Here is a 14,896-nt window from a genome sequence, read left to right on the forward strand (position 1 = left end):
TGAAAAACTTATATTAACTCTTTATATAAAATTCCTTAATTAAAAAAAAAAAAGTATGCGAAAAAAAAAATACAAAAATGGATAGATGTTCAACTGCTGGAAAATATGGATTAACGACTTTAATTACACTCTTAAAATGAATTTATATAACTTCAAGCCAATTAAAAAAATAGTCAACGTTAAGACTATTTACAGGACGAATTTTATATAATTTAGAAAAATGGCCAGTTCCTTCTAGATGAGAAAACCTTTTTAGTAAATTATCTATAACTCGATTAGGGTAATCCTCTTTGTTCCACGGCGTTATCCAAACTCTGCTCTTGAATTACGGAAAAGGCAATTTAAATCTAAATTTACTGTGAAAATGCCCTTCCTGAGTCACGTGGGAGTGTGAGTGGGCGTAATCGTCAGACATAAAAACAGGAGAAAATGACCCTCATTCTCCGGGCGGACAATACAGCTAAATCCTTTAGATCCAGCAAACACGGTCCCGATCCGCGATAACTGAAACCGTAATTGCTGGTATCAGGAACAGATGTTGCATAAATCTTTCCGAAATGTAATATTTTCTATTTTTTAATTCTTTGCTTGATTTGAAAAAAATATAAATGTAGATAACAAAGTTATTATTAAGAAACCAAGTGAATAACAATATATATGTATAATGATATACATTTTTAAGAAATTTGCTACAGTGCGAGTTTAATCAAAGTCGTTAGAGCTGTTTTTGAAAAAATGCGTAAAATCGATTATATAGTAACATTGTTAATAAGTCGATTTTATCGAAATAGTTGCTGCATCCCAGGCACACATCTCCCATAATACGTAATTTCAGTTTCGTCCAGCTTTCCGTTTTTCTGATTTAAATTTAACACACACACGCCATGTTGTGAGGGTTCGTAATTTGTACTGAGGGAACCTTAAAATGTATATTTCAGTTAAAAAATCATATTTGTAAATTTTCTCGTTCAAGTGAAGGGAATAATATTAAATAAAAATAAACTATTTTTTATTTAAAAATTAATTTTATCTTTTACTACTACTACTAATAATAATGTAATATCAGTAGGGTGGATGATCAGTTAATAAGTAATTAAAAGATATTACCCCTATGGTCATTAAGTTGGATTGCCGGATGTTAGCAGAAGTGGTATAGGGGACCACGTGCCTCGAGTATCGACTGGAGAGCAACCTTTATTTCTCGACCAAGTTCACATCTGTTCGCACTTTTTGGGATTATTCTTGGATTTTCAAGGTTTACTCTGTTTCCGTTTGTAAGTTCCCTAACGGGGAGTTAAGAATGGTTTTATGAACCTCGGTTACACAAAGTCTCAGACAGAACATAGCCCAACAAAAGAAACCATTGTAATGTGAAAAGGACAAATGAACCTGCGATTTAGTTCAAAGTCATTGAATTTGATGAAAAAATATTTTCGATAATCATTTATGGAAAAAAAAAAAAAATTAAATACATTAGTATATAAATAAACATTTATTTGTACATAAACATAAAATTGTAGAGAACAGTAAATAAACGCGTTTTTTTTATTGAAATTTAAGTAAATTCATAGCACCATAAAATCCGTTTTATATATATATATTTTTTTAAAATATGGAATGTACGATTTGTAATCCCACTCACTAAGGAATTAAAAAAAATAAAAAAAAGGGAAGATACATCTATTTCGCTTCTGTGTAGAATCCTTTTGCATGAGTCTCTAGGAGACAGAAGCCAAATCTGCAGCTACATCAAACGTTTCCATTAAGTTGCAAAGTGAGTCCAACATTCATCACTTTCTACAAAATCGGAATGAGAAAGAATAAAAGACAACATGAAGGCTTTCAGGAGAAGGGTTCAAATTTCACTTAGTTCATTTTGAATAGCCTATGATTGTTTCACATCCTTCGTCTTGTTTAACGAAAGATATTCAAGATCAGATGGAGAAGAAAAAGCTATGTTTGGTAGTCATCTGAGAAGAGATGACAGGGGTACTGCTTAAAGTATTAGGATAAATTGTTTATATACCAACATACTAAAGAGGAATAGAGAATTATTGGATCCTTGTGAGACTCCAGAGTAGATGTCAAAATAAGAGAATAGGCGATTATTAGGGTTAGAGACAAGTTAAGAACGAACGCACAAGAAAGCATTCACTAAACAGGACTCAAATTTGCATTTCAAAACAAGAACTAGTACAATATTGAAATGGGACAGAATTAAGTGAATCGGGAATCGAATCAATAATTCGATTTCTCTGAAAGAATAGTACATTCAAGCGATTCACATGAACTAATCACGATTCACTTGGGGTCGTTCTAATTTATATTCAAGAGAGTCGAACAAGTGGGAGTGGGGGATATTTTGTTTTATTAAGGATCTGCTTGGCACTCAGTTGTAATATTTGCATTCCAAACAAATTTAAAATATATGTTAATACTTATTTTGATTACTTTAATTAATATTAAGTCCAGAAAAAGAGAACACCTGAAATAAATGGTAAGGTATTAAATAAAAATAAGAGTCCACGTTGAGTTAACATTGTAGTACTTTTACGCCTGTCGAACAGATCAGCTACCTTGGACTACATTTGGACAAACGACTAACCTCGAATTCTCACAAATCTGTAAAGATAGGAAACTACACTTCGATTTCAATAACATTTATTAGACAAACGGTCCAAACTTCCAATCCATTACAAAAGACTAATTTAATTGACTATAAGAAAGCGTATCTGGACATACGGAGTCGAACTTTGGGGTCCACTAAACCATCGAATTCCTCTCGTATTCAATCCTTACAAACCAAAATCCTTCGTAAAATCCTCAATGCTCCTTACCTTATCCCAAATACAATCATCCATAAAGACCTTAATGTAACCGATCTAGTCCAAACCAGATATCAATCCTTCCATTATAAACCCCCTAACCATCAAAATCCGCTAGTATCCAACCTTGCTTTCTTTTCTATTCGAGATGTCTGAAAAGAAGATGTCTTCGAGACCATTTCCAATGGTCCAAACCAGAAACTCCCCGGGGGTCTTGGCGGGGCGGGTCCGGCAGGGATGGACAGCCTTTTTTTATGTTATGATTTCCTCTTGTGTGATATTGACATGTCGTACATCGACCAACCTACTCGCTATAATTGTCTGTTTAAAAATTCAGATAATTAAGATGGAGGGCGGGAGTGGAGGGTTTCATCCCGTTTTTAATTTCAGGCGCTCTTTAAATATTGCTAGATTTAACTATCTTAAAGTTTCTAGTTTAAATTTCAAAACTAATGTGTGCCCCAGCACAATTCGAAGAACGCCCACTACAACAAAAATACAAGTCAAAAACCCCTTAAAATGTAGGCCACTACAGAAGAAGGAAACAGTGCAGGACCGGAATATATATTAATGCTAAAAACTATCAATGAAAAACATAAATAAAGGGGTTATGGAAAAAAATTAAAGTTTCCTCTTCCCGTTTTAAGCACACCGTTTAAGCAAGGTTCTGAATAGGTCTAGTCAAAACAATCAAACTTTCCTTCTCAAGTATAGTATAGTGATTGATAAAATATTTCAAATGATACTGATAAATATCTTTTAGTCTGCTATTCTTAAGAAAACCAACGCCAAATATAAATGAATAAAGTAGCATAAATTAATAATATGATCAAAAAAATTAACCTTAAACTATATACTATACAGTCCATTCATGACTACTTTCTAAAACCTGGCCATAAGGAGGCAATAAGAAAAAAATTGCAAAACTAGGGCAGATGGTAATGTCTCATATTTATCCTCATTCAGCTGATCAAGTGAGAGGAACGCAAGAGTAATTTTTACTACGACCAATTAACCTAACGAGGTAGGAAAATTGTCAGAAATTGCTCAATTGTGTGTAACAACTGCGCCGCCATGTTATCATCATCCAAGATTGTATTCACTTAATATATCCTTTTTTTTCGTTCTAAAATTTATTTGGCAGCGGAATTGAAAATTTCACATCATCTAAGTGAATGATTTCTCCATATTAAAATATATACTCTTGTTTATAATGCATATAAGCCGAATTTTTGTGCAGTAAAAAAACATAAAACATACAATAAAAAAACCCAAAATGTACAAAATCGTACAGTAAAAACTCAAAAACTCAACTAAAAAAATTTTTAAATCAAAATCTTACAATAATCAATTATATGTTTAATGTTTATACAAGGAAAGCTTGCCTAACCTGATATGAATCAAATTAAACTTGCTAAATACTTTCTACATTTAAGCATACATTAATAAAAAACTAAACTGATTAAAAATCTAAAATTTTGTTCTAATTGCAGAGCTATGAGAAAGCTAATTGCATTAAATCATTTTATATTCCTATTAGTAAGGCTGGAATTCGATTTTCAACTTCTTAAAACCTGAATGTTATGTTTTAGAAAAAATATACATACTATGAAGAAAGGAATATTTAAAAATATTCTTTCAAGCAAAATTCCCTTTTTAATTTTCCTTAAAATTTCTCAGATTTTATGTTTTCGAATACAAAAATTTCTCAGATTTTATGTTTTCGAATAAAAAAATTTCTCAGATTTTATGTTTCCGAATACAAAAATTATTTAAGATTTGACCGCATACTACAATTCTTAATTTATTAATTCATTTATTTATTTTTTTTATATCACTTTTAGACATAACTTGAAATTTTGTGTAGACCTAAATTAGATATGTTACTTATAATTTTTACCGATTAGAATTTGTTGTTTACGACATCTGTCAAGTTGGACATCAGTTAAGTAAGAATTAGAAGTCAATTATCTTTAAAAAAATCTTTTCAGTTACACCGCCTCTTACAACCTGCCTATACTTCAACGACTATTTATAGGTTGCCACCCTTTACTAACAAATAAGACCCCGAAGGATCACAAGAAAGCTTCACATAGGAATCTACACTGCCTCACAAAGGTTTCAGATCATATAAGTTTTTAAGAAAAATCCTATATTTTGAAATATATAAAACGAAACTAAAATATCAATTATGTTATTTCGAAGACTAATTCAACTCTTCTTTACTTATTCAATTCTTTATAATTGTGGAGGTTTCGAGCTAAAATCAGCTCATCGAAGACCTGCAATAATATATAATTTATTTTTAACAATTAAAAACAATGCTAACATATAAATTAGATGTGCCTAACAACATACATCTAAACCACAACTCCAAAATACACCTTCAGTAAGTATTTTTTTAAAATTTGTCAATGGTTACAGTCAAGTGAAAACGACGTGTACAAAGTAGAATATGTGACTTTACTGGTTCCCATGTTCCACTTTCTTGTATTTATATTTTATCATTTCTAATAGTAGTAATTTACATATGTAAATAAACAGTATCATAAATATATTCATAACTGAGTTTCATAATTACATTCTTAGAAAGTTTTGTTCAAGGAGTATTATTTTCCTCTATATGATATAACACATTGTTAATAGTTGTTAAATTTTTATTTATAGATGATTATAATTAATCTACCAAGCGGCAAAAGAAATATTGACTCTTAATTTTATTAACGTTTCTTTGAGATGATCGGACGAACAGGGGAGGGGTGCGCTAAATTATGATACACAAATAAGTAAAACTAATATCAAAACATATAATTATAACAACAATGAAAACATTCATTTATAGAAAAATAAAAATAAAATAATAACAAACTCGGGAACTTATATAACATAAAACCCATAATTTATTTTTCTCTGAATTAAGGTTGTTATTTCGTATTTTATTTTCAGTCCTGATGAAGGTCTGAAATTCAGGTCGAAAGGTCGGTTAAAATATATAAAATTAAAAATATATAAAGTTTTATTTATTTCAGTATCATTACTGACCGAACCCCCTCCACTTCTTCACGACCATCTCATATCAAACGTACGGTCAACTAAAAACATCTCGTTTATATCTATAAATTGATAATATTGTTTACTAGTAGAATACAAGCATATTCAAAACCATAAAAAATATTGAATAAATAATAGCGAAAAGCAGCTCTCGTAAATGAATAAATTTTAAACCACAATTTATAAATAGAGACAAGGAATGAGGAAAAACAATTAAAAAATAAAATTCTCCGATTCCAAACCATAATATTCAACCTAACTAGCAAATTTTATTAAATATAGATATATCGTTAAGGATGTAGCAAACAGCACACAGGCATATTGATATATACAAAGAGGTAATGCCTAATATAAGTAAACAAACGCTAAAGGGAGAGATGAATGTTCAGTAGTGAACGATATGGTGTAAGCAATATTTTAATTAAATGACTAATTAAATTTAAAAAATAAAATGAATGTAATTAACAAATGAGATAAAATTTATAAGGTTTGAATTGTACACAGAAATAATTGTTTGTAATTATTATAATTATAGGAATAACAGTACTTGAAGATGGGGAAACTCGAAACGATGTACAAACAGATATAGATTATTGATAATATTCTAAAGGAAATTTTTTTTATCTCGACATCCGGATAAAATTAAAAACATAAAATCATTTCGCACACTAGTATGAATTAAAAATGCCATTGATTTGAATCATAATTCAATTATAAAAAAGAAAACATTGTTTTTATAATGAAGGGTGTGACTACAATCGAACAAAAAAGGCCCTTCATCCATTTTTTCCACGGTTCACTATAGAATATAACAGTATCATTATAAAGTTGTATACAATAGTTAATAGTTGATTTTTTTTTAATATGTTATCATAACCCATCTGTATTATTAAGTCGTTATGAAATACAAAAAAGAAATACTTTATCAAATATACAATAAGCCATCAATTATAGAATATTGGTTCAGTGAAGATTATCTGAACAATTTTTCCTCTAATTAAAAGTAAGAAGCATTTAACCCAATACAAAAGTACATTCTATATTCTACAACTTATTAAAGTATTATAAGTTTACTTTTACTGCTACTTTAAAAGTAAACTTTGGAATACTTCTTTTTATAGGAGTTTTTTTTATATAAAAATCAGAAAAAAAAAAAAATTATTTTATTCTTGAATAATAATAACAGCTGTTTACAGTCATTGATTTAATAATAAGGAATAAAAACTAGCAATGAATCGTGCAATATATCTTTACAATCCCTTCTCCAGCGTCCCTGTAAGATGAAATAGCCATGACCCAAACCGAGAGATGTCAAATTTCCATATTAACTGCGCCACACAGTATCCACACCCGCCGATACTTGCCAACCAGTTACAAGCAATATATGAATTATTAATTGTAAAGGAAAATGGATAGTACAATATATTTAAATTGGAACAATCTTAATTAATACTTTTAGAGTGATAGCGATGAGTTGTGAGTTCATCAATAAAATCAAAACCTGTTTTAGGCGACATAATTATATATTCTTTTATGCTATTAGAAAATATTATTTTTTAAAACAATGTTTCGATTTTTTGTTGCATGCATCGTCTTAATCTCTTTCCAAATTCTAAGCAAAGATTAATTGTCACTTACAGAGACAAGAGCCCGGTTGAAAAAAGTCAGTTATTTGAGTTGAGTACTAATATACATCTGTAGGTCTTACGGTTCTTGAGATAAAGATTTCCCACAATAAATTCACTAATTTCTTATTATCTTATAATTCATGAAATGTAGTTTTTTTAAAAACAGTATCTCGGGAACTTTCGAACTTAAACAGCTCTACTGGGACTCATATTTTTGGAAATTTACTCTACCTTAAATAGTGTTCAATTAGGTTTTATTGTGTTGTAGATAGTCTCAAAGATATGAAGCTACGAATGAAAAATTAATTATTTTTTAAAATTTTGAACAGCTGTAATATTGTATTCTCCTTAACTATGCTTGGCACACTCATCAAGTTTGATTATTAATTGTATATAGTGTTCATTAAAATACTAAAAAATTGGGATGAGATAACGACCTTTTTTCAACCGGGCTCTTGTGACGCTTTAGTGACAATTAATTTTTGCTTAGAATTTCGGAAGAGACTATGACGACACATGCAGAAAAAAGGCCGGAACATTTTATTTTGGAAAATATCATGAAAATTTTTTTCTTCCTCTTGGGCTCTTGTACTATAAGATTTAATGCATAAAAAAATATATATCGATACGAAAAAAGTACTATTCATGGAATATTATTTTTTTGTTTATTAAAAAATCGTGAAGAAATTACAAAAAAGTCTTCTGGACATGGAGCCAAAATCATTCTTTACAACGGTATAACACTTTTTAAGGTCTCTTGAGCTAACCAAATCTCGCAAAATATCATGTGTTGTATTTATGTATGTCAACAACTTAACTCAAAAACGATAAGTTGTACGAAACTGACATTACGTATTTAAGGACTTGTGATGTTACAGCAATATCCTCGTTAAAATCAACATATCGGAAGCGCTATTCTATATCATGAACTTTACAGTTATGTACTATCAATAAAGTAAAAGTTTTGTGTATATAACTCTCAGAAAATAAGTTACTCGTGGCTAGTAATCGGCTACACAGCACTCCCCAGCCAGCTTGAAGCTCCGGCCAAGGTAAGCCGGTCAGCTGTCATACTCGCTGACATCACCACTATTCATAGAGTACTCTAGCGCGTACTTTTGTTTTGATGGAATACTATAAGTAATCAATTTCATTTACAAGGGCCCCTACATCGCTTTCAATCACCAAAAGAAAACTGTAACTAATATTTTCAAGACTGACACAAAATACTACTTCATTATCTTCTCATACCTATACATGAAAAACAGAGTAAGGGGGACATAGAAATTTTGCGAACTTAAAGAAATTCGGATTTAAGGTTTTAATGGAAACACACGTTTTAAGATCCCTGAATCCAAATAATTATATAAGGATTGATTTCGATGAGCTGTAAGGCATGTTCAAAATACTGTTAAGATTTTGCATTTTTTTTCGTACCCTTTATTAAAATTAGTAAATCATAAATATATAATACATGGTATGTATTATATACGCTTTTACTGAGTCTTCTCCCTTTGATTGCCTTATGGCATTAAAAGGTGTAGGATTTTGCAAACTATGTTTCGCAAATTTATTTTCTTCATGTATAAAAATAAAACGAGAGGCCGAACTAAACTTAAAAATAAATAAACACGCTTACACACCTTTGGAAAGGAAAAGTTCTTAGTAATTATAGAAAATGCATGAGCTTTCAAACTATGTATAAGGTTTCTGATGAAAGTGACCTGATAAGCGTTCCAAATACATACTGACCTTAGTTTTATTTAATAACTTAATATAGAATATTCTATTTAGTTCAGTGAGCCAGTGAAGAAAACGGGTACTAAATGTTTGCTGAGAACTTAAAGAAATATAAAATATTTTTAACTATTTAACTATTTACAATCATAGGTAACATTTACAAATAATTACATATAATCATAATAATAATAATAAAAGCTTAGTGAAGCCAATTTTCGATGCCGATACCACCAATTGTTCTCTACATACATTTGTCCAGTGGTGCCCCTCCAAACACAAATCTACTATCAGTTTTAACGCAATCCTCCCATCTACGTTTCGATCAACCCCTCAGACGTTTACCCGTCGTTTCAGTATTTATAAACATTTTAGGGATCCGTTCGTAACTAAGTCCTGCAACACGGTCTTCTTATATGCCACAAAGTTATAACCTGAATTATGTTTACCAAGACCAGTTTCCTCAAATCTGCTTATAATATAATTTGTAATTTTTCATCTTTTCAACATATTTTTGAGGCATGAATTTGTTTATTCAACCTATTTTTATGTTCCAGTAAGATCTACAATTTAAATACATTTACAAATAAATTAGATAAATATGCAGCCCAACTAGTATTATTTTCTCAACAAATAAAGAGGCATATGCTTGACATAAGAATACCTCTACAAAGACCCAACTAACAACCGAACAACCCTCGAAGACCCTATACAAGGGACTCAGGACCCTAATAAGTAGCATTGTGACGCGGGGTACCATTGTATACCCGAAGTACCCGTGTCATGCCTTCATTATCTCGGGCTGTTTACTCTTTCAGGAAACATAAGGTTCTCTCAACATCTGGCGATAGAATAGCATTTGAACGGAAAAGCAGAAAATAGACAACGCCTCAAGGAGTTGTAAAGCATTATACTGTACTGCAAATAATTAATTGTATCAGTCATTCAAGAAGGACCTCATAAACATTTTTAGGCAGGGCGTCAGTCTCATTGAAATATAAAAAGTGTGAGTATGACTTAAAGTAATGTCTTAAAACAGTTTTTTTGGAAATTAAAAATTGTAACCAAGAGCTAATTTTATTTCATTTTTGATGGTTCTCAAATAACCAATTCAATAGTATTTTCTATTCGAATTTTATTTCCTAAAAGCGCTTAATGTGAATCTAAAAAAATCACCAATTTTATCCCAACAAAAAAAAATAATAATAAAAGGTATGTACCAACAAGAGTGTTGGAACAGAATAGCTCAGAGACCAGGGAGAAATTGTCTTTAAACAATCTTTATAAGTCTCTATATCTCACAAAATTAAGGATTCTAGATGCTTCAGGAATCCAAACCATGATCAAGGATATTTGTCAGAAAGCTGCTAAGAAAATTTAGATAAATGTCTGGGATTTAAATTTAAACATTTAAGGTTTTAATTTTGTGATAGTAGGAAAAAAAAAAGGCAGAGTATAGTTCAAACTACAATGTATTACTACTGCTATTGTTTAGGATAAAAATATGGAGGCAGCAATATTCATTTGTTAACGAGGTATCAGTCCACGAAGAAAAAAAGCTTGGATGGGGTAGAAGGTTCTTCATGGGGAATATACTGTTGTGTAGTTAACTAATGAATAAAGAATATTATATTCTCTATACTTTTATACTTAACAAAAACTATACACCATAACTTTGTATTCTCTCCTCAGGAATATTTTGATATATAACAAAGGATTTTGTTATAACTTGATCTATCCAAGTTGCAGAAATAATATTTAAATTCAAGTTACTCTTCATTTGGCTTAATTAATTATATAATATTGTATTATAACTTCATTATTATAATATTAATTATTCGATTAAAATGAACCTTCTATTCAAATATTTTCAACAACTTTGATCAAAACAATATAAATAATTCCCAGAAACAATAAACTAAAAATATTTCGCAGTTCAGATAACACTGATAACGTTGTTATAATTGGTGTTGTAATGATCCTTCTAAATCGTGATATGACTGGCATCATTTTCCGCTCCATGTTCCACCTGTTGGCTCAAACATCTTCACAGCCAAGATATATGACGATGGCAGGATGTGAGCCCGACTCGAGGGACACAATAAAACGTACGCTATGTCGGCAGAATGCTCAAGTGAGGTAAGACAAAAAACACTGACGCCTAACTACTCGCCATGTTATTATGTCTGTGTGTGTGTGTGTATAGTCTGTAGAATATATATTATATTATATAGTGTTTATATAAGTATAATATACTATGGGTGTTTTTTTAAGCCCGATAGAACTTGAAATTGTAAAAAATAACACAAAAAATTAAATTGTAATCAAAATTTTTTTTTTATTCGAAAGATCAATACGTGACATTAACATTTGAAAATGATTTCGGGCATATGGGCACCGCGGCTGTTCTTGACGAAGCGCATTCTGTAAAATTGTGTTCAGCGATGAGGCGCATTTTTGGCTTAACGGGTTTGTTAATAAGCAAAATTGCCGCATATGGTCGTGCGATTTGACACCTCTCGATTATTTCCTGTGGGGCTACGTGAAGTCACTGGTTTATGCTGATAAACCAGCAACAACTGACGCCTTGGAGGCCAGCATTGTTCGTGTTATTCGTGACATACGGCCAGCAGTGCTCGAAAAAGTGGCCCAAAATTGGACGTCCAGAATGCGCTTCGTCAAGAACAGCCGCGGTGCCCATATGCCCGAAATCATTTTCAAATGTTAATGTCACGTATTGATCTTTCGAATAAAAAAAAAATTTTGATTACAATTTAATTTTTTGTGTTATTTTTTACAATTTCAAGTTCTATCGGGCTTAAAAAAACACCCTATATATAGTCTCTGATCCAATTAAACCAGTATGAATAATTGGTCAGATTATGACCCACAAAACAGAATTATAGTTCGGGAGGTTTAATAAGTAAGTATCAAATATATTTTCTTGATATTTAGCGGTGTTGTTGCAGCAAATGTACACATATATTCAATTACAAACAATTAGTATGAGTTTTTTGCCTTGCCTCTCTTGATCTTTAAATATTAATATTCAATATTTAAACCATGAACTTTGAAAATTATCTTATTTTAGAAATTGTAAATTCAATAAGTACTAAGAGGTTTGAATTTTAGCCATAAAATAGCTTGATTCCATTCTGGATACTGTTAAAGTAGGTCAAGTTGTGACGTCATAATAGTGACTGATATGTACTTTACCAGAGTGCGTCACATAGTACCTTGGTGAATATCATAGAAGTGGCAACAACATTGTGCAAGATTGCTGAAACAAGTGTGTCAATTCTCAAACAGACTAAGAAGTCGATGAATAGTTATAAAATCAGAAATTGCAATGGTTCGCTTCTTCTACTATTCTACATAATATATACCTGATCATCAATATCATCAGGTGTTGTAATTCTGTACTGGGCCTTCAAGCCATCGCCTCCATTTCTATCTGTCTTGCCAATGGTCTGCCAAGCTCTTGTTTCCAGAAGCTGGTTTCTGCAAATCGCTTGACTCGTGGACAACCTATCTTTCTTTTTCTCTCAAAATACTCAAACAATATCTAAATGGGTGAAACATAATCCATTTTTTCAACATGCGCAGCCCACCACAGTTTTCAAACTTCATCTCAGTCAATTTAGTAGAACTCTACAATTTGCTTCAGCCTAAACTGGTTGCCATCATTTATATTACAAGGCCAAACATTTTGCTCAAGATTTTCTCTCAAATATTAATAAACTATTGGTACACATACGCGATAAGAGCCATGTCATTGAGGCATAATTCACTACTGGCTTGATTGAAATTCAATCAACAAAGATTTTTGTGTAACTCATAGCAAAAGGTGTCTCAGTGTTTTTCAGACAAAATTAAATATATGTGGTGATTCGTCTCTGTATCTCTTAGCTGCCCTAATTTCGTTTACCACAACAATATACACTTTCAAATGTGTAACTTCCAAATATGAAGGAGTAGGGGATTGGGAAATACATATTTGGACTTTGCCTGGTTAATTCATAGATCCATTTTCTTGCTGCTTCTATTGTAAGAATGGCCTTTTCAAACTTCTCTGTAATCTGGCTACTGTATCTATATCATCCATATAGTTTAGACTTTGGTGAGAATCGTACCTTTCCTTTGCACACCAGAGTCCCTTATCACCTTCTCTAGTGCTAGGTTGAAGCAGGCATCATAGGCCACCTCCCTTTCTCAGATCCCTTGTTGTAATTAATTTCTCCGACAAGACACATCGATCATATCGAAAGTTTTCGTTTCTTGCTTAGCCCGGTACAAATTCTCTCTAATGATACTGCCTTAATGCTATAGTAAATGTAGAGATGATGTATGGTGGTATTGTATTGCTACGCTCTTTCTTGGAGGGTTCTAAAAGCAAAGAATTGGTCTCCCTTTCTCTGATTCTGAAGGGAGTAGTTTTTATATTCCTAATAATTAACAAATAAACATAATTCTAAAAAAAATAGGACCGAATCAATAATGGTTTATATTAAAAAAATATGCATTAAACTCACAAAACAGCTTAAAAGTTGATTTGGATAGAGCAGGTAACGAACTTCCTTACCTGAAAAAAAAAAGTTTTATATTACGATGGGAAGTAGAACAACAGTAAATAAATAGTAATTTAAGATAAACATGTTATTTGTTAGATAAGCAACTTATGTAACAGTTAATGTTTCTCAACTTTCAACTATTTTCGATTAACTATATATCTAACTACTTTATTTTAATAATAATAATTTTAATAATAAAATAAAGTATACTAATTAAATACTAGACCCTCATAACAAGTATTTCCGTATTGATAAAAATGAAAATTCATTTTGTAGCATCTTGTTGAATAAATGCGTAAGTGTATAAATACATGTGTTTAAGTTGATATTAAATTATATTAAATATCGACAAATTCATTTACGCGTTCATCCAAATTTACTGATAATGAAAGAGTAAGGGATAACATAAAGACCATGAGGATTAAGATAACATTTTTATGAAATAAAAAAACTCAACAGTAGAAATATTATATATCGTCCCTGATCAGTAAAAAGGCCGCATTCAGTTTTTTTTTCTTCATATTTATGTTATTGATATGTTTAAGAGGAATAGTCGTTGACACTCAGAGAAAGACATAGACGCATGCGACCGGTACGGCCTCATCGAACTACTTAAAAGTAATTGTGAGTTGAAAGTTATGCTTGAGATTTTCACATGAAATAAAACTATAAAGCAAACAGTTCTCAGTTTCAGTAATATCATATAGCTTGGGTTGATGGAAGAAGCAAACCTATCGTATGGGTTTGTTAATAACGTGGATGGTTTGAATTAAAGATTTGATCAGATCCTCACAACGCCTCTGTTCATAAAAATTAATTTAACTAAGTGAAACATAACTAGGAATGTTCCACGTTTCCAAAAACGTAGGTATATGAAGGCTTTGCATAAAAAATTAATAATCATGAGTCACAAGTCCGCGGGCTTCTAGGAAGAATTGAACCAAGTAGGGAACAGCCCATTCTCCTCGACACGTGGCAAAATAAAGGTTCCCAAAAAAAAAAAATTGAAAATTACAAAGTTTTTTTTTTTACTTTATTAAGTTTATTCACAACTGTAAAAGTATTTTTACAACCAGCGAATGAG

The 14,896-nt window shown here is 31.1% G+C and overlaps 2 protein-coding genes across 2 annotated transcripts in view; one reads left to right on the plus strand and one right to left on the minus strand.

The window, feature by feature from the left end:
* RhoL (Rho-like) overlaps positions 1-14,896 on the minus strand; it is a 98,571-nt gene that overhangs the window by 50,486 nt on the left and 33,189 nt on the right. The gene's annotated exons all lie outside the window — the stretch shown is intronic.
* The window catches only part of LOC136795478 (structural maintenance of chromosomes protein 3 homolog), a gene marked incomplete in the record, with an annotated part of 49,868 nt that continues 46,257 nt past the window's right edge, over positions 11,286-14,896 (plus strand). Inside the window, 1 exon segment of the mRNA XM_067046173.1 lies at positions 11,286-11,380.

This window comes from Halyomorpha halys, unplaced genomic scaffold (genome assembly GCF_000696795.3).
Source record: "Halyomorpha halys isolate HHAL.00 unplaced genomic scaffold, Hhal_1.1 Scaffold448.1, whole genome shotgun sequence".
Taxonomy (NCBI): domain Eukaryota; kingdom Metazoa; phylum Arthropoda; class Insecta; order Hemiptera; family Pentatomidae; genus Halyomorpha; species Halyomorpha halys.